A 7,534-nucleotide genomic window follows, 5' to 3' on the forward strand; every position below is an offset into this window, starting at 1 on the left:
CATTGAACATTTTGAGTAATTTAGGCAATTTTACTCTTGTCTCAATTCCGATGTTCCTATAAGGGAAAGGTCGCTATTTTGGTATTGAAAAAGAAATTAGAACATGCTCCGTTTGTACCCAGCAAGAAAAAGGTGAATGAATTTCACTATAATTTTTAAAATGTAGTTATTTTACACATGAAAGACACAGGATATTCAGTTATTACTATTCAATGTTTCCTAGTAAATAGTGAAAACAGAATACTTTATCTAATCTAGCCATTTTTGTTAAAGCAATGATGCTGAAATTTCACAAAAGTCATCTTCCTTATTTACTTATTTACTTCTATGTCATGTTTGTATTATTATTTGTTGTATTTTTTGTTTGTTTGTTCACTCTTGTGCCCTTAAGGGCCATTAGGTTTTGTTTATAAAGAAAGAAATACAAATGCACTCCTGTTTTTGGTTCATACCCAAAAGATAGCGTCAGTGAACGTAATATTTGTATATTTTAAATACCGGGTTTTGGTCGTTTTGATGCGATAAAAATCAATTCCTGCACGCATCAATTTCCCACACCGGTTATTAAATAGTCCCATAAACACCACTGAAGGGTCTCAACCCTGTAAGGAATTAAGTCTAGAAAGTAGTTCTTTTAAAATTTTGAAAGCGGCCCAATTCAAGTCAACCTCTAGTTAGATTGGGTCATAATTAAAGTTTAATTTATTTGCATGTGTGTGTAGGTTTTTTGTGTGTAATATGATGACTTTAAAAGTTGTTTTTTGTGTATTCTCCAGGAAACCTCATTTGTTTGCCGGAAGGATTAAAGATGTACCGTCCCACCGGCAGTCAGGGGTTTTTTAAAAGTGGTGAATTTTAAAACAATTGTTGCAACAGAATGAAGATTTCCCTGAAAAAAGTAGATGGCTTAACCAAAATTATATTGTTGGGCCTCATTTAAACATAGATAGGGGTGATTTAAAGTTGAAAAAGTATTTAATTCATAAAGAACAGGGGGAATCCAAAATTTAATCCCTAAATGTCACTGATTTACTATAGAACAAAAAATACGAAAATTCCCCGGGGCCCGGAACCCCTGAAAAAAATATTTTTTTTAAACCCCCTCCAATTCATGCTAATTTTCATAAAAATTTTAAAAATGTATTTAAATGTAATAATATTTTTGAATTTCCCAAAAGGAAGCCTTTTAAACACATTATCAATGGAAACTTATAACCCATGAAAAAATCAAAAAGGGGGTCAAAAAAATTGGCAAAAATACCCCTTCTTGCGTTAGTAACCCCGAAAAATATATTTTGAAAATACTAAAAAATCAGTAAATTAACTGCATATAACATGAAAAATTTTTTAAATTTTGAAATTTTGGGAATCAGTTTACGTTTCCTAAAAATAGAAGTAACATATTTCTCAAGTTTGATTTCATTTGAAATTTTTGTCTCATTGGAGGCATGCAGCTTTAAACCAAAACTTTTGACAGATAGAGTGCTTATATTACAGGCTTTACTTTGATGTAAAATAGATATTCGTTTATTCAATACATTTGTTCTATAACTTTTGATAACAAATTTTACGAACATTTAAATAGCTTTTATTATAAAACTATAAACATACAAATGTATCTACAAATTTTTTTGACATTGCATGTCATTTAATAAATGCTAAATATATCAAATGATGGAGGTAGAAGAACGCTTCAATCACATGTTGACACCATTTGGTAACGGCCATGTCGGCTTCTTCTACTTTTGCGTTTGTTGATCATCACACCACCTAAAATTCAAATTAATATGATGCCATAAACAAATTTATTTTCCATTGAAACGTTTTGATGCAATTTTAATTTTAAAATTTTCAATTAAATTTTACTCATGTATAATTTGCGTAAAAAATAAGATGGGTTGTATATCTAAAATATTTTCTTACCATCGATTTTTTAATAAAAGTGCGAAGTAAACATAGGACCGAAATATTACTCATGCACGAGTTATCTAGGGGCGCTTTGCCATTTAAAAGGTGACCAATGCTTACATTACTATGCAAACTTCTTTAAACCAAGGTTTTTTATTAAATAATTTCTTATATTTTGCCAGTGTGGAAAAATATGTACACATATTCTATGAAATAAAATTATACCTGATCCAATATTTATGGTAATAGTTTTTTCCTTCGACTGTTGTGGCCATCTCACCATTGGTAAGACTAGCGCTCCAGACTGTGCCTTTAACCACGTGGTATGTTAGTACATCTTTAAAAGTAACCCAACAAAAATAAAAAATACAATAACAAAAAAATTAAAATTTTTTAAAAAAAAAAAGCTTTGTAAATGAAAAAACCGGTTTACTTTAAGTATTTTTTTTTCCAAATTTTTTTAAAAAATTTGGATTTTTTAAGTGACTTAAAACCCAATTTTAAATAAAATTTAAATTTTGAATTTGGGCAAATTGGGGCAGGAGGGATGCATTTTTTAACGGTAATTTAGGTATCCCGCCCCAAGGGTTTAATGATATTCCCTTTTTTTAAAAAGATTAAGGTAAAATTTATTGTAAAAACTTCCCCCCAAAATTCTAAACATAAAACCAATATGTAGAAAAGGGTTTTTTTTCGAGACTTTAAATTTTTTTTAAAAATCGGGGGGCATTTATTTAAAAATCACTTTTTCTTTTATCATAAATTTTTACAAAATTTCCCGGGGTTAAAATGTTTTAAAACATGTTAGTTGAATACCGGAGATTGTGAAAAAAGAACGTTCCGGAAATGACCGATTTATTACGACATTGACCGATGTTAGGGAAAGCATTGCAGTAAGACTACCTTAATAACCATGTTCCAGACAAATAGTTTTCGATTCCATGGATACATATTTTTTCTCATGTAGCTCTTGCACTTTTGCCCGTATGCTTTCCGAAATTATGACACGATGTTACCCGATATTTAAATCAAAATATTGGCCACATAGAAAAATGGCTGCAAGCTTAATTGGAAACATTCAATGGAAAGGAAAGAAAAGATTCAATGGAAAAATATGTTTCATTGGAGTCGGCAAAACATTTGCCTTGAACATCATGGTTTATTCAAATATTGAAAGATATAATGAAAATAAGAAATACTTTTAATTCATGGACCTATCCAGGAGCGATGATCACATATCAACCATAATGATTTTCTTCAAGAATTTACAATCTTACGCATTTACAGTATTATTAGTATCTATGTATATATAATTGATAAATAGTTCGAATTAAATACAAAATAATGTTTTTCATATATCAAAAAAGTATTTGCCTGTCAATGCTGTAATATTGGGCCAGGAGTTTGTTCAAAACATCGGGCTGGAACTTTGGAAATGCTGCATTTGTTGGTGCAAAAAAGGGTAAATGGACCTCCGGCTAGGGTGGATGTAAGGTTTGCTTTCTCCACGGCTGACAAAATATTTAAGTTAGTTTATGTTACATTACACAAGAAGTAAAAAGTGTAAAAGCTACGTATTACAACAAAGTAACTTCCAAGACTTGAGAGATATAACCCCAAAAAAAAAAATACAATGCTTTAAAGTAATCTTTTCTTTGCGAAAACATTTCAAATTGCAATATAAAGGTATTTCTTGATTAAGAAATATAAACCTATCTTGATAATAAAGACGATAAGTCAATAATTAGCTACCAGTTAACAAAGTTGAGAATCGTCCACGCTCCATGGTAACCTGGCCTGGGATATTTTTCAGTGGAATAGGGAATAAAAACTCTATTTACAACGTGGATAACACCGTTAGAAGCATTCTGGTTTGCTAATACAACTGGACTTCCGTCGGCTGTAATGAGCTAAAAAATAAACGGAAGCCATTTATTGCTTTATTACGATTGTCTATAATGACTTTTAACTTTTTTGATAATTGTATTAATGTTAAACAATTAGAAGCTGAGACAAACTTATTGAATTACATGATTATATTACCGGTATAATATTGAAATATAGGTTGATTACAATAGTAGCTTATTAGAAATCCGGAATCTTTCAAATTGACCATTTGAAATGAAAATTTATTCACATACACTTCCTTTTTTTGTAAAATGTTTAACCTTTAAAGCAACTGATTTCCCCTTTCCCTTTTAAAAAACTAGGGGCTACCCTCTATTGGGTTTAAATTTTTGTAATTTACGGGTTCCCAAACCAAAGTGGTATTCCCGAAAATCACCAGAAGCTTTTTTTCCTTCTGAAGGGAGCCAGGCAGCCTTTTTTAATTTTTTTTTAATCTTCATCGGGTTGGGGCCAATACAGTGAATGGGCCCCTTTTAATTTTTAAAATAATCATTTTTTTTTCAAAAAATCCAATTGGAAAATCAAGTGCCTTTTTAAACCAAAAAATTTAAGAAGGGTAAAAACTAAAACCAAAAAGAGAAACATGGAAAAAAACCCTTGGGTAAAATTTTTAAATATCCTCTAGAAATTTAAAATTGATTATTTCTTAAATTTTTTTTTTGAAATTTTCGACATAAATTATAGTATGTACTTAAAATGCTTTGTCGATTTTTTATTTAAAAAGTAAAACTCGTGTGCAATATCAATATTATTAAAATGTACATGCAGCTGAATTTTTTTTTATATAAAATGACAGCTAAGACCACAAAGGTAATGCCATGTACACAGAACGTCGCCGTTCCTAGATGGCGACATATACAATTAACAAGCTTTGGCCATTTCCATCCGAACACAGCTTGCCCTAAGGCGATGAAAACAGAGCGTAACACCAAATATGATATAACAAGATATGCTAACGGGCAGAATGTCAAGCCCGTTCGTCTTAAACTTCAGATCATACGTAAGTGAGATTTGCGCAACATATCCTCTTTATACCCAAGAAAAACTCTTTATATTGCATCATTTTAAATGACCTTGGCTTCTGACCCGGTGGCCTGATTCATGTGCATGACACGAAGTCTCATGATGAATATTTAAAAAACTTAATAAATGTTTTTTGAAAATACCTCCACAAAGGAGTTATGGCATGGACAAGTTTGAATGCAAGCACGCACACACAGACATTGAACAGCCATTTTGACAACTATGTGATCTTAGTCTCAAAAATCCTCTGACCACTAAGCATAATACTTCAAAGTATAAGCAAGATAAGCAACTAAATTTTAATATTTTTTCATTTGACCTTTGACCTCTTGTGACCGTGACCTAAATTTTTCTAAAGACAACTCAACCCAACATGGAGAATATTTGTGGTAAGTTATATTAAAAAAACATCCATGTATATAGAAGTTAAACTTGCAAATGAATGTTTTAATTTGTTATTTAACCTTTGACCCTTTAGTGTGACCTTGACCTTTGCCACAGACACCTGCATTTTTTGCGAAACACTCCGATTTACTATAAAAAAATATTTTTTCCATTATATTAAAATCCCTCTATGAATATAGAAGTTACCTCTTGACACAGGTTTTGCACTGATACCCAAGTGTGACCTTCACTTTGAGTGGCGGACCTGGGTTTTGTGTGCAACACATCACCCAATTATGATGTACCAAATTATTTTGCAATTCTTCAAAAAATGAGCAAAATATAAACCGGACAAATTCAACAAATTTTAATATTTTTAAATGACCTCTAGTGACATTGTCCTTCATTTTGCTAGAGACATTTCAACTCAACGTGGTAAGTTATAATGTATACAGACGTTAAACACGCAAATGAATGTTTTAATTTGTTATTTGACATTTGACCCCTTAGTTTGACCTTGATTTTAGCCACAGGCACCTGGATTTTTTGCGCGACATTCTGCCTTAATATGGTGATTTTAAAATCCCTACATGCGTGTTGTTATTCTTCAAAGAATAAGAACATATAGATCAGTCAAATCCGGGACCGCAAACAAATTTTAATATTTTTATTTCACCTTTGATCACTTGTGACCTTGACCTTCATTTTGCGCAAGATAACTCAACTCAACTCAACATGGAGAATATTTGTTTTATGCTATATTAAAATCCATCCGTGTATATAGACGGAATACTCGCAAATACATGTTTTAATTTGTTATTTGACCTTTGACCCCAAGATTTGACATTGTTTAAGTTATATAAAAATTCCTCCATGCATGAAGAAGTTACACTCCTGACAAGGGTTTTGGGCTGATCCCAAGTGTGACCTTGACCTTTGAGTGACGGACCTGCTTTTTGTGTGCGACACACCACCCCATCATTGTGGATATTTGTATCAAATTATTTTGCAATCCTTCAAAGAATGAGCAAGATATATACCGGACAAATCCGGACGGAGGGACTGACGGACGCACGCACGGACGCACATACACCGAAAATACGCTTGCGGGCTCGACAAAAATGGACTGTATAGAACCTCAAAAAGGCACGCCATCTGGGTAACCTTTACAATCGCATCTTCTGAACCTCGAACACAGTTGTAAGAAAACGCAGAGAGAGTTTCTCAAGCTTCCGTCAATTATCACGTAAATGTAATGTTTATAAATAAGATATTGTTTATACTAAGAAAACGCACAACGCACCTACGCTAAACATGTTAATTATTTAATAAGTAATTTAATGCAGGAGATGTTGACCTAATTTATTTCAATAAATCGAGTAAAAGTCAAGCTCAATTACAATACATTATTGATATCTTTTAAAGAAACTGTGAGCACAAAATATCTACCTGTTCACATTAATTCTGATTTGGTCCGTGGGCATTTTTCAATTTGTTTAGTATTGCCACTCATATTTTCGCTCATAATTTTACTCTGATCGAGTCAAACCAGTTACTAAGCGCGCAGCTTCGTACTGCATTTATTTCTTTTTTTTCTTTATATGAGGTAAAGGCCTCATGTAGGAAATATAAATATGATTTAATGGTGTTCTATTTAATTTAAAATCTAATTAACGCATAGACCCTAAAACTTTAATATATTATTTACCAACTTAATATTCACCATCAGTAAATAATCTAGATTGTCCTGAACGTTATACGTATATTTGTGCACACTAAACTAAAAGTAGAATAAACAAATGTAAAATCATCATTACCTCCGGTTGCTAGAGTGTCACCAAGTCCCGCTTCAGTTACCAATTTAACCAGTGTGTTAGCACCTAGCTTTGTAGCAAGCTCAACTATGTTCTCCGCAGACGACACAACAAATAAACACGTTATAATACACGCTATCTTCATGATTCCTGTTTGGTATTTACCACTAAAGTCAAGAGTACTGTTCAACGGGTTTTATACTCTCTGACGGGAGAAGAGCACAGAAAAGTCCACGTGAGAAAGATAAAGTTTAGTTTATGTTTACACGCCTTTACAAGTATAAGACACTTGTATGTAAAATGTTACGCGAGGGCTTACCAACATTAAACCACTTGCCAGTAATATATAATAATATTGTGTGAATCACCAATAACTAAAGAAATCATTTCAGGTTGACAATAAATACGACTTGCTTGTTCTGAATATAACAGACAATATAACAGACAATATAACAGACAATATAACAGACAATATATGGTACTTTTGTTGCGATGAT

The 7,534-nt window shown here is 32.0% G+C and overlaps 1 pseudogene; it reads right to left on the reverse strand.

Annotated features, from left to right (window-relative positions):
- Nucleotides 1-1,739: 1,739 nt before the first annotated feature.
- On the reverse strand, nt 1,740-7,305 carry LOC132742977 (uncharacterized; annotated as a pseudogene).
- Nucleotides 7,306-7,534: the final 229 nt, after the last annotated feature.

Source organism: Ruditapes philippinarum, unplaced genomic scaffold (genome assembly GCF_026571515.1).
Source record: "Ruditapes philippinarum isolate M1 unplaced genomic scaffold, ASM2657151v2 ctg845_1_1_1_1, whole genome shotgun sequence".
NCBI lineage: Eukaryota > Metazoa > Mollusca > Bivalvia > Venerida > Veneridae > Ruditapes > Ruditapes philippinarum.